Source organism: Vicia villosa, linkage group LG7 (genome assembly GCF_029867415.1).
Source record: "Vicia villosa cultivar HV-30 ecotype Madison, WI linkage group LG7, Vvil1.0, whole genome shotgun sequence".
Taxonomy (NCBI): domain Eukaryota; kingdom Viridiplantae; phylum Streptophyta; class Magnoliopsida; order Fabales; family Fabaceae; genus Vicia; species Vicia villosa.
Window position 1 is genome coordinate 104,635,343 of NC_081186.1, and position 13,537 is coordinate 104,648,879.

The window sequence follows — 13,537 nt, forward strand, 5'->3', positions numbered from 1 at the left end:
TGGATCTGTGAGATTCAAGCTCCATGATGAGTCAATAAAGTTGTTGACTGAAGTCAGGTATGTTCCTGATTTGAAGAGAAATTTGCTTTCTCTTGGTGAATTCGACAAGAAAGGATATGTTTTCCAAGGAGAGAAAAGTATCCTAAGAGTCATGAAGGGTTCGAAGGAAGTCTTGAGAGGCGTGAAGAAACAAGGCTTGTATACCCTTGAGGCTGAAGTTGTAAGTGGTTCGACAAATGTTGCATCCACGAAACCTTTGTCGAAAACAGAAATCTGGCACATGAGATTGGGCCATGTCAGTGAAAGGGGTCTGGTCGAATTAGGGAAACAAAATCTGCTTGGTGGAGACAAAATCGAAAAGCTGAAGTTTTGTGAACCCTGTGTACTTGGAAAATCTTGCAGAGTGAAGTTCAACAAAGGCAAACAAAGAACACATGGATCCCTTGATTACATCCATGCTGATCTTTGGGGGCCTGCAAGGTGTCCATCACATTCAGGAGCAAGGTATTTTCTATCCATAGTAGATGATTATTCCAGAAAATTATGGGTATTCATCCAGAAGACTAAGGATGAAACTTTTGAGAATTTCAAAAGTTGGAAGACTCTGGTTGAAAATCAGACTGGCGGAAAGGTCAAGCGGTTGAGAACCGACAATGGCCTTGAATTTTGCAATGAGGCATTCGACAGTTTTTGTGCTGCCTCTGGTATTGCAAGGCATAGAACTACTGCAGGTACTCCACAGCAAAATGGTTTGGCTGAAAGATTTAATCGAACTATTTTGGAGAGAGTCAGATGCATGTTGACTAGTGCGGGGTTAAAGAAGGTGTTCTGGGCTGAGGCTGTTTCGACAGCAACATATCTGATAAACAGATGTCCTTCGACAGCGTTAGATATGAAGACACCTGAAGAAGTTTGGTCGGGACATCCACCAGATCTCGACAAACTGAGAGTATTTGGCTGCATAGCCTATACTCACATTAGGCAAGACAAGGTCGAACCTAGAGCTCTGAAATGCATGTTCATGGGATACCCTGAAGGAGTCAAAGCTTATAGGCTATGGTGCCTAGAGCCAGGTCACAGGAGGTGTATCACCAGTCGAGATGTAGTTTTCAATGAAGCTGAAATGGCTTTTAAGAAAACTGATGATGTTGGTCGAAGTACAGAAACATCTGACGAAGAGCTGGAACAGGTAGAGATTCCTGTTGAGGTGGAGCATGTTGATGCTGAATTGCATATCCCAGATGAAGTCGAAGAAGAAGCAGAAGATGCTGAAGTTGAGGAAACTGACGATGACTACCTATTGTCGAGAGATAGGTCGAGAAGAGTCATCAAGCCACCTCAAAGACTTGGATATGCAGATCTTATAGCTTATGCCTTAATCTCTGCAAGTGAGGTTCTAGACGAAGAACCTAGAGACTATAAGGAAGTTATGAGGAGTCGAAATAAGACTGAATGGCTGAAGGCCATGGATGATGAGATGAAATCTCTTCATGATAATCATACTTGGGAACTGATCAAGAAACCTGATGGGGCAAGGTTAGTCAGCTGTAAATGGATTTTCAAAGTTAAGGAAGGAATTGAAGGAGTGACGTCGAAAAGATACAAGGCAAGGTTAGTTGCAAGGGGTTTCACTCAGAAAGAAGGTGTCGACTTCAATGATGTGTTTTCTCCTGTTGTGAAGCATAGGTCCATTCGAATGTTGCTTGCCATGGTGGCACAGTTCGATCTTGAACTGGAACAGATGGATGTGAAGACTGCGTTCTTGTATGGTGATCTAGATGAAACGATCCTGATGAGGCAACCTGAAGGGTATGTCGAAAAGGGGAAGGAAAATTATGTGTGCAAGTTAAAGAGATCTTTGTATGGGCTGAAACAATCTCCTCGACAGTGGAATAAGAGATTCGACAAGTTCATGGCACGCATAAGTTTCATTAGAAGTCAGTTCGACCACTGCATTTACTTCAGATTTCGACCTGGCAATTCATTTGTTATTTTGTTGCTTTATGTGGATGATATTCTCATAGCAAGCAACAGTGTTGAAGATGTGATGAGGGTGAAGGCTGAACTCAATAAGGAGTTCGATATGAAGGATCTGGGAGCTGCTTCCAGGATTCTTGGAATTGACATTCGGAGAAATAGAAAGAAGTCGAAGATATGCTTATCTCAAGAGGCATATCTACGGAAGATTCTTGAAAAGTTTGGTATGTCGAATTCGAAGCCAGTTGTGACTCCAACAAACCCTCAATTCAAGCTGAGTATTGATCAGTGTCCCAGTACTGATGTCGAAAGAGTCTATATGAATAGCATCCCATATGCTAATATAGTCGGCTCTTTGATGTATGCTATGGTCTGTACTAGACCCGACATAGCTTACGCAGTCAGTCTTGTAAGCAGGTACATGGCGAATCCTGGAAAGGCTCACTGGCAAGCATTGAAGTGGATTTTAAGGTACATAAATGGGTCTCTGAATAGAGTCCTAATTTATGGTGGAGCCTTGGGTGAAGATAGTAAAGCAGTAATAGAAGGATATGTCGACTCTGATTATGCAGGTTGTATGGATTCCAGAAAATCTATTTCTGGATATGTTTTCACTATGTTTGGCACTGCAATTAGTTGGAAAGCAACACTTCAGAAGGTTGTTGCTCTATCAACCACTGAAGCGGAGTATATTGCCCTAACTGAAGCTGTGAAAGAAGCATTGTGGCTTGAAGGTTTTGCGAAGGAGCTGAAACTTCAAGGTCGAGGTATCACTGTTAAATGTGATAGTCAAAGTGCAATACACCTGTCGAAGAATTCAGCCTATCATGAGCGAACTAAGCACATTGATGTGAGGCTGCATTTCGTCAGAGGAGTAATCGAGCGTGGAGAAGTCCAAGTGCTGAAGGTTTCGACTGAAGACAATGCTGCTGATATGATCACCAAGACATTGCCGAGTTGCAAGTTTTTCCACTGTATGCAGTTGATAAAGCTGCATGAAGAAAGCTAGTTTGTTCCTTGACGTTGTAGAGTTAGGTCCAAGGTGGAGATTTGTGAGATATTGGATCGAACTCTAGTATTGTCGAAGGGTAGCTTCTTGGTTCGACAGTTCGACAGAGTTAAGCATGAAGTCGAAGGATTGTTCACATGCTGGTGTCGAAGTGTGCATGCTGTAGTCGAAGATGGGTCTAGCATGCAGATGTCGAAGATGCTAGGGTTGTTAGCATGTTAAATTAGGTTTTAGTACTTAAACCCTAATTTGTTAAGTTAGCTTGTTTATTAAGTTGGCTTGTGTAATGGGCCTTGCTGAAAAAGCCCATTAGTTAGTATGTTAGGTTTTATTATAAATAGCATACTAGTCTCTCATCATTGCTAAGCTGCAAATCCTAATTTAGGGTGAGAGAGGTTATTTGTTATTCTTGTAAACTTGTAATCTTGTTTTAAGAGAAAGTGAAAGAATAGCAGTTATAACCAATTCTTGTGTTCTTATTCTCTTCCCTAATTCCCTATTATACTTTGTTATTGGTATCGTTTTTCACAACAACAAATAAATAATTTGTAGTGGGGGCTATAACACACACTTAACTTTGGGTCCGTTCCTGGGCGGGAGGGACACTTGTAACTAGGATTGTTTCTGGTTCGGTCCGGTTCGTATATTTGATATTTTGAGGAATGGACCGAAATTCTAATCGGGTAAACTGGGACCGGACCATGACAGTAATGGGGCTATTTATTAGACCAAAACCGATCTGGTACATTCGGATAAATCGAGACCGGACCGAATTTAAATTATTTGTGAGGTGAGAGCCGAGACCGGTCCGATGATTTCGGTCGGGTAACCGGACCACCCGAAAATTAAGAGGAAAAAATTGAAAATTCAGAGTTGCTTTTGAAACATATGTGTGTAAACCCAAAAAGATTCTGAGTGTTTGGAGTCTGTGACCTTCTCTTAGTTAATCCCGCTCTCTTCGATCTTTGAAGAGATATTTTGACTGCTAGATATGGATTTCAAGGTGTCACCTCTTTTAAAGGAGATACGGTGACTAGGCTTCAGTCAATTTCTCCTTGATGGACATGAGTCTTTCTCCAACATTCTAAATCTAGTAACTCCTTATATGGGTTTCTGGATGGTCTGAGGCTGGAGGTGGGATTGAGTATGCTCACACCCTTTTAGAATGATCCTAGGGTGGAGCACACTCCTCTTAAAATTACTTTCGGTAGACTTTTCCCTATCTTTGAAAGAAAAAAGGAGTAAGGTGTGTATCGTTGGTACTTGAAAAGATGAGGTCATGGCTTGGAACTTTCTTAAGAACAGCCCTCTCTTTACCTATGAGCAAGATTTGGTGGGTGACTTTATCTTGGCCATTCACTGTGTTACTCTCTCTCAAAAGATAGATTGTTAGTGCTGGTTGTCGTCGAAGAATAATGGTGCTGGCTTCCATTTGGTGTAGTTGGCCTACCTCGAAAATGGTGTTTTTTTCTTCAAACTTCTCCATTATAAGATCTCAACTAGAGAGAATATGTGTATAAGGCGGGCCATTTTAGATCCTATTGATTTTCTTGGGTGTTATGTGCAGGATCTTTAGAGTCTCTCCCACTTATTTGTCACTTGTAATATGTTTGCAATAATGTGGTATAGGATCTTTTAGTGGGGGGTGAATACTTGTCTTACTAGGTATGAGTTTATCATGATTTGACATTATGTGGTGTGGATCTATTGTTTTTCGAATTAGAAAATATTGGCACAAAGAAAATTATCGGGACGAGTCGCGTACTAGGTCGCTTTCTTTAAGATGTTTCACCGTACTGCCAGTAATAATGCAAAGCAGTTCGAAATACGATGACGTCTCCAGGATAAAACAACCCGTTCAGAGAACTCGACAATCACTTGCACTATGATGTGTCGTTCGAATTATACCTTCAAATGGTTTAAAAAACCATTCGTAGTATCTGGAATAAATTCCAGTCGAAAATCAGAAAAGAAAATATAGATGAAGCAGAGTAGAGAGAGGAGAAAGAATTCGGTTGTGAATTCTGGAGTGGTGAGCAAATGAACGAAAGGAATGTATTTATAGCCAAAAGGATCCAACCGAGTGGACCAAAACGTGGGCGAAAATATAGCGGAGAGTTGAACCGGCCCAGTCAATATAGTCGTTATTTACTTGGCCAGCAAGCTTGGAGGACAAGTAACCTAGTCAAAATCTAGGTTAAGACTTGGTCTAAGGACACGTCACCAATTCCTATTAATTAATATTAAATATTAATTAATTTCTTATTAAAATATACCGAACCGAACCGGGCCGAGCCAAGCCGGCCAGACGGTGGCGCGCGGGTCTTCTTGGCACATTGGTGTGTCCTCACTGCTTTATAAAATTGTAGGTGCCCTTGGGCCCAACAACAATTGTTCAAGTTGGAATATATATACACTACTAATATTTGTGTTCCCTCCAATGTGGGACTTAAGATGAACCTTTTCAAATTCATCTCCATATTAGCTCTTACTTGTGTTCATTTATTGCTCATTTAATGTCAATAAATCTTTCCAACTCTTCCTCTAAATTATCATCACTCCAAATATTCCAACAGGATCTTATGAAAAACCAGAAATAATTTCATCTGGACTAAATCGTAACATTGAAGATAAATGTACTTCGCTTGCTCAGAAATTGTATTTTGCTAGGTCGGACGCAGGGACGTGCTTGTTCTTTCTTTATTGACAAGTGGGTCATATTTTATGTCTGCGCCAATAGCGGTTCAAGTTCTTCAAATAATTTTTTTTTAGTGTAGTTTTAAACTGTATGGAGATTACTGCTCAGTTGATGGTGGTTTGTTTTTGTTGGTTTCAATCTTGGAACTCTTTGTGCGGTTTTGGTCATGTGAGGCGAAGGTTTAGAAGGTAAGGCAACAAGTAATCACTAACATTTCTACTCAAACAAGAACAATATATAGATTTATTGAAATTATGTTAAATACAGTAAGATGCAATTCGAGTACGAGAAAGGAAATAGAACATTTTTCCTCGCGCCCATTATTACTTATATAGTTATCATTGCTTGATATTGTTGATTTTGTTAACAGTTGAAGTAACAAAAGCAAGCAAATCCAAGGCCATCACGATGACAAGCCCCAAAAGTAGCATGTTCAATGCTGATGCACTGATCTTTACAGTTTCCAGTATCTAAACAAGGTCCGGACCATGTTTCGCTTGGCCTTTGACAAAGATTTCCGCGCACATCTACATATAACCATAAGAACCACAATAAATTATTTAAATTTGAAATAATTTGAATGTAAAAATAATGTCCGGAGAGAAAGTAATGTGAGGAGAATCAGTTCGGAAATATATATAAATTCGTACCCGATGTGAAGAAAAGGAGAACGGTAAGACTGAGAAACAGAAAAATGGTGTAGAATTGACGAGTAGAGGAAGCCATTCTTGCTTAATGTAAATGAAATGATGATGTTTTGTATTGCTTCAACAAATGTGTCTCAATGTATATATATAAGGATTGGATGACACTGTTGCATTTGTCTTCAACAAAAGACCAGGAAATTAAACTTCATTAGTTAATAATTGTGTTTGCATTTTAACTTTCTTGTGAAATATAATACAATCCAAGAGTGTTGCAAACTTTGCAAGTATCGCCTTTTACTTTGGGATATTCACTGTTTTTGTTCTTGTCTTGTACTTGTCTTGCTTCAAGCATATCGGAAAAAATTGAGTAATGATGATAATTAGAGACAAAAATAAAATGATTTAAATTTAACATTTCTAATATACTTATGACATAGAGAGAAATAAGTTTTGCTATAATTTTCTGTTTTATAAATTTTTATTTTTTTTGTAAAATGGTGAAAAATATCACAAAATTAGATATTCTTAAACATAGATGGTAAATTCTTATCAACCCAACTTAAAAATTGGGTAAAAGTTATATTCGGTGTAAATTGTCTCGAAAACAACAAACAATTATACTATTTTATAAATAATTAAATATTTTAAAATTAAATGAAATTTTGTGATTGGTTGAAGGTACATTACCCAACTTTATGTGATGAGTAGAGAAGTTGTCCCCCTTAAACATAGTTTAAAATTTCAACTGCGATTGTGGCCGTTAGTTTTAAATTGTAATAACCGCAAGAATTTTATTATTTAATAAAACAAATATTATTCAAACTATTTGTTTTTATATCCATATTATTATCAGCATTCTTTTCGTTTAAATATTTCTATTATTTTTAAGATATAATTTTGGTACAGATTATATGAGGCAATATCGGGTTCTCATTCGCCCCTTTATCAAACCAATAGTATATTATTGAGTGTATCACCCTTTATTAGATGTCTCCTTTTTTGGGATAAGTCGCTCAGTACGGATATAAATATTACATATGTTTATTGAAGGGACAACTTAACTACAACACAAGAATACTCATACATAGTCTCTTATCCCACAGAAGTTTTCTCTCAACCTCAAAATAAACCTTAAATCCTTTAATAACCCTTAATCACTAGAGGTAGCCACACATTTATACGTATATCAAGTATAATTGGTGCCCAATGTGCTGTTGCAAATAAATGTCACTAAAAAGGGGGGTTTGAATAGTGACCTTTTTAAAATTTTAGTTTAAGTGTGTTAAAGAGGATATAAAGAAATAAATGACTGGTAATAAAGAACATACAGAAGTTTATACTGGTTCACCAAAAGGGTTAGTCCAGTCCTCACACACAGTGAGATTTTCTTATATCTTACACTTTTATCCTTTAAACGAGGGATAAAAATGTTACACTTTACACAACCTCAAAAGGCTCTTACACACACTTAAGGTATTACTCTAGACCTTTCTTTCACACTTGTTACAAACAAGATTTTATATCTCTTGAGGATATACAAAAGTATTGAATGGATGATTTAAAGATGATTCACTATTTGGCAGTGATGAGTTTACTTTCTCTTCTAGTGTATGAGATTTTGGACTTTGATTCAATATGAGATTAAGCTTCAATGTCAAAGTTGTTTATTCTTGGCAAGAGGTACTGGTTATATAGATGCTTTGGAGCATATGACCGTTTGTACTTGCATGAGAATAAAATATCATTCTTTGCTGGATGTGTACTTTGAGGAGACCAGAGATTAGTCCTTTGAGTAGATGAATAATCTGTCTTAGCTGGCAGTGTACTTTGAGGAGATCAGAGACTAGTACTTTGAGTAGATGAGCATTATCATTTGAATATATGTACGTTGGTTTATTTTGAAATGATGTAATTTGCTATCATTTGTACTGAGTGCTTTTGCCAATGTATTGATAAGATCATGTTAACGCTAAAACAAAATATATAATATCTAACATCATGAGGACCTGCAAGGACACTTGTTAGAGGAGTTAGAATAATAGTATGTTGTCCTCAAAACTCAGAATTTGTTTCAACATTCTCCCCCTTTTTGAGGATGACCAACTTGCTATATATTTTGTTTTAGTTTGAGCTCCCCCTGCGAACATATTAGCTTATTTTTGTTTTAGAGAATGATGTCTTTAGATTATTGCTCCCCCTGAATATATGTTGACTATTTTTTGTAAAAGTCTGGTTGAAATATTTGTGGCACATATTTTGTAACATTTTGGACCAGATCATAGTAATAACATATATCTTTTTAGCATAATCTAAAACATAAGTTTTATCATTTTTCTTTAAGGGATCATGCATGGGATATTTATCAAACATACTTAAAGATATAAGAGAGATCCAGACAAGTTCATAAATTTTTACCAAAAGTGGATGTTTAATAAAAGCCCTAATAAAAGCATGAAGCATACATTTTTAAAATTAGTAGAGCTAAACTTTTGCTGCTACTAATTTTCCAGATGTTTGATAATGCATAGGCAGACATAATTCAAAACATAAAATATCCAAGGTAAACAAAATAAACTACATAAATATTCTCCCCCTTTGGACAGCCACAAAAAGAAGGGGGTTGCACCTTGGAATGCCAAAATAGTCATGAAGCTAGCAGTTACATATTATCAGTAGGACCGGGAGGAGGAGCCTGAAGGAACGGGAAATCAAAGTCAGGAATGACTGGAGGAGGAATGTGTGGGAATGCTCTTAGAAGAAACACTTTGGAATGCTATTCAAAGAAGGCTTGATTCTGTCTGCCAAGACTAACCACTGCTTTTTGAAGAGCAGACAAGTCATCCTGAGATGAGCTTGAGTTAGCAAGGTGATCCTCTTTGAAAGCTTTGAAAGAATTTGGAGCAGGATCAGCAGAGGTGGTATTAAACCACGACAGGTTTAGAGAGCCAAAGTGTTCTTGAGCAGTTGTTTCTTGTTGAGCAAACTGAGGTGGAGAATCATAAGAATCATAAATTGGAGCTTGGCTAAAAAAGTCATTGAGGTTGCTTTCTGAGGGTGGATTGTTAGGTTGCGGGGATGAGGCAGGAGCAAACGGATTTTCAGTGAAATCAGACACATTGTTTGGCACAGCAGTAGGGATGGTTGAGATGGTGCTTTGAGGAATAGGTGGAATGATAGAATAGAGAGTTTCAGCAATTGGATCAAAGCCACCAGAGAAAGTTAAGTCCTGAGATTGATTGAGAATTTGATGCTGAAAAAGCAAGGCATCAAGATCATCATTGATGGGAGAAGTGATGTTGGAGGCAATGTTGAGGTCAATTACCGGTGAGTGAACGGGAGAGTGATCAAAGACTGGGGTTTGGATGATTGGAGAGGCTAGAGACTCAGAAGTTTGGACAACGGTATCTTCAGCAGCAGTTTTTGGAGGTGAGGCAAACACAATGTTTTCAGAGGACAAAGATTGATCAGGTGGAGTTGTGACGGAGGAAATTGGTGAATGGATCTCTTCAGTGATATTTGGTTCAGTGGTTTGATGTGAGGGCGAGATCGGTTCCTTGGGGGATTCAGTTTTTTCAATTTGTGGAGAGTGAGCTTTGGAGGCTTCAGCATTGGTTGGTTTGGACATGAAATCACCTATTTCTGGTTCAGCTTGGTCTTTTGTGGTGAAAGTTTTCACCTTTTTCTTAACATCAGCAGTTTTGACCAACCGCTTTCGTTTTTGAAGCACAGGTATTTGAAGTACAGGGAGGTTCATCTTTGAGAGGCGACAACCATGAATGGCTCCAGCACCCATGAAGGATGTGGCATCATCAGTGGGGATTTTGAAGTGTTTAAACACGAGTGATAAGAACCTTCCATAAGGAGCAGTTCTTCCTTTTCTGCAAGTATGTTTCATGAAGTTTAGGATAAGGTATCCTAAGTGGAGGGGATGACGCTTTAGAAGATGAAAGATCACTAGAATGTCATACTTGGAAAGTTTCTCTAGACTGCCTGCTCTAGGGATGACATTATGGATGGACATTTTGTGTAGAATGCGAGGGACGGGATTCAGATTTGAAGACACTAGGGGTTTTGTGGTATCAACCAGAAGTTCACGATAAACATTTTCCATGGTGGTGTTGTACGACCCAACCCGTTCTTGTGAAAAGAGATGGATGCCAGAATCAGAGATGTTAAGGATTTCACAGATTAGAGATGGAGTTAGGGTTATGGTAATACCTTTGATAGTGGATTTGAGAGACACATCGTTGGTTTCTGGGTGGACTGCAGCATAGAAACTACGAACTAGTTTTGGGTAGGTTTCAATTTCTAGGGTTAGCATCTTTTGCCAGCCTTGAACGATTACAAGTTCTTCGATGTTGTATCCACGGACAGTGAAGCTCTCAAAATCCATGGGTTTGCCATAGATTACACTTCGGTTCCTCCATTTTGAGTTGAAAAGGTCCAGAGCACATTTGGAAGAGAAAATGACGTCTTGATGTGAGTCAAGTTCAGCGTCATCTGGGCAAGTTTCTTCATCCGAGTCATCGGAGATTTCAATGGTGGATTTCACTGGTTTTGTTTTTTGAAGGCGAGAAGACTTGCGGATTCCAGAAGTCTTAGCGGTGTTTGCATGTGATTTGGGGTTTTCTGGAAGGATGAAGGAGAGTGGTTTTTCGTTGAGGGTGTCTTGGTAGATTTTAGAAGAAGACATGGATGGTTGTGGTTTAGGGTTGATGACTGGTTTAGGGTTTGTGTTTGAAGAAGACATTTTTGATAAACGCAGAAGTATTGAAGATGATGGTTGTTGGAAAACGAAAAGGATGAAGTGATGAATGAAAATTTGTGGATGATAAAGGGAAGTGGTCGGCGTGGTGGAAGATGAAAGGTACAGGTAATGATGCATGGTTACTATTTGAGTGTTGGAAGCAGTGCAAAAAGGGATGGGAGATCGTGAAGTAGGTAGAGGTAGCTTACATGGAGAAGTACAAAAATGGAAAAAAGATTTCACCCATTAAATGCAAGGATATCCTTTTTCCCCCTTTTTTGAAAAAATGATTAGACATAAATGTAATACATATGGGAATAAAACAAATGGGATATTTTTGCATATGTGTCATTTTTGATAATTCAGACAGAACTTATACTTTTTCTTTTATTCCCCCATCCCAACAAAAACGAGGCTCTAAAATAAATAAAGAATATATAATATTTTTGACGCCCTTTTAGTTTGAGGATTTAATGGGATAAGAAATAATTTTTAACTTTTGTTTCAAAAAATTGAATCTATCTTCTATCAATGATTTGGTAAAGATATCAGCTAGTTGATTTTGAGTCTGTACAAAAATTAATTCTACTTCTTCTTTTTGAACATGGTCTCTGATAAAATGATGTTTTATTTCAATGTGTTTAGACCTGGAATGTTGTATAGGATTTTTTGATAAATTTATAGCACTAGTGTTATCACAATAAATTGGTACCTTGGAGTAGTTTAGAGAATAGTCTTCCAATTGATTTTTTATCCAAATGATCTGTGAGCAACAGTTAGCTGCTGACACATATTCAGCTTCAGTTGTGGATAGTGCAATGGTACTTTGTTTTTTACATGACCAAGTTGTAAGAGCATCTCCTAGGATTTGACATGCGCCACTAGTACTTTTTCTTTCTACTTTGTCTCCAGCATAGTCAGCATCACAATACGCTTTTAAGTCAAATTCTGAATTTCTTTGGTACCAAAGACCAATGTTAGTTGTACCTATAAGATATCTGAGAATACGCTTTACAGCAGTAAGATGTGATTCCTTGGGATCTGTTTGGAATCTGGCACAAAGTCCAACTGAGAATACAATGTCAGGACGACTTGCAGTTAAATAAAGTAAAGATCCAATCATACCACGATATTCCTTTTCAGAAGTACTTATTCCTTTTTCATCTTTGTCTAGACTAGAGGAAGGATGCATAGGTGTAGACATAATTTTTGCATTAGTCATACCATATTTTTTTAAAATATCTTTGATGTATTTTTCTTGAAAGATAAAGATACCCTCTTCTGATTGTTTTATTTGGAGTCCTAGAAAATATCTTAACTCACCCATCATGCTCATTTCAAATTCACTTTTCATGAGTTTTGAGAAATCATCACACATCTTTTCATTTGTTGATCCAAAAATGATGTCATCCACATAAATTTGAACAATTAAAAGATCTTTCTTATATGATTTTTTGAAAAGGGTAGTGTCAATTTTTCCTCTAGAAAAGTTATTTTCAAGTAAGATCAGACTAGGTCTTTCGTACCAAGCTCTAGGAGCTTGTTTTAGACCATAGAGAGCTTTTGTTAATTTGAAGACATGATTTGGAAATTTTGAATCCTCAAATCCGGATGGTTGTTTAACAAAAACTTCTTCGTTTAAAAAGCCATTTAAAATGCACTTTTAACATCCATTTGAAAGAGTTTTATACCTTTGTGTGCAGCATATGCAAGAAGGATACGTATAGCCTCAAGTCTAGCTACTGGAGCGTAAGTTTCATCATAATCAATTCCTTCTTGTTGATCATACCCTTGAGCAACCAGTCTAGGTTTATTTCTTATAATGTTTCCATCTTCATCTAGTTTATTTCTGAAAATCCATCTGGTTCCAATAATAGTTTTATCAAGAGGATTTGGAACGAGTTTCCATACCTGATTCTTTTCAAATTGTGCAAGTTCTTCAGTCATGGCTTGGATCCATGAAACATCTTGTATTGCACCGTTTATGTGTTTGGGTTCAATTTGGGATATCATTGCTAGGTTGTTGTTTTTGTCTTTGAAGAATTGTCTTGTACGTACTTGGTCAGAGGTTTCACCAATAATTACATCATGAGGATGATGTGGTACGGTTTTCCATCCTTTTGGGGGAGGTGGAAGGAATTCTTCCATAGCGTCTACATGGATTTCTTTGTTGAGGATTTCCATCTGTTCATCTAATTCATCATCAAGACTTTCAATGGTATTAGTTTCATTAAAAATAACATGCATGCTTTCTTCTACACATTGATTTTTGAGATTGTAAATTCTATATGCTTTTGAAGTTTGAGAGTATCCAACAAATATCCCTTTGTCAGATTTAGAGTCAAATTTTCCTAGATTATCTTTGTTATTTAAGATGTAACAATAACATCCAAAAACACGAAAGTACGAAATGTTTGGAGTTCTATTTTTCCATAACTCATATGGAGTTTTGTTTAATA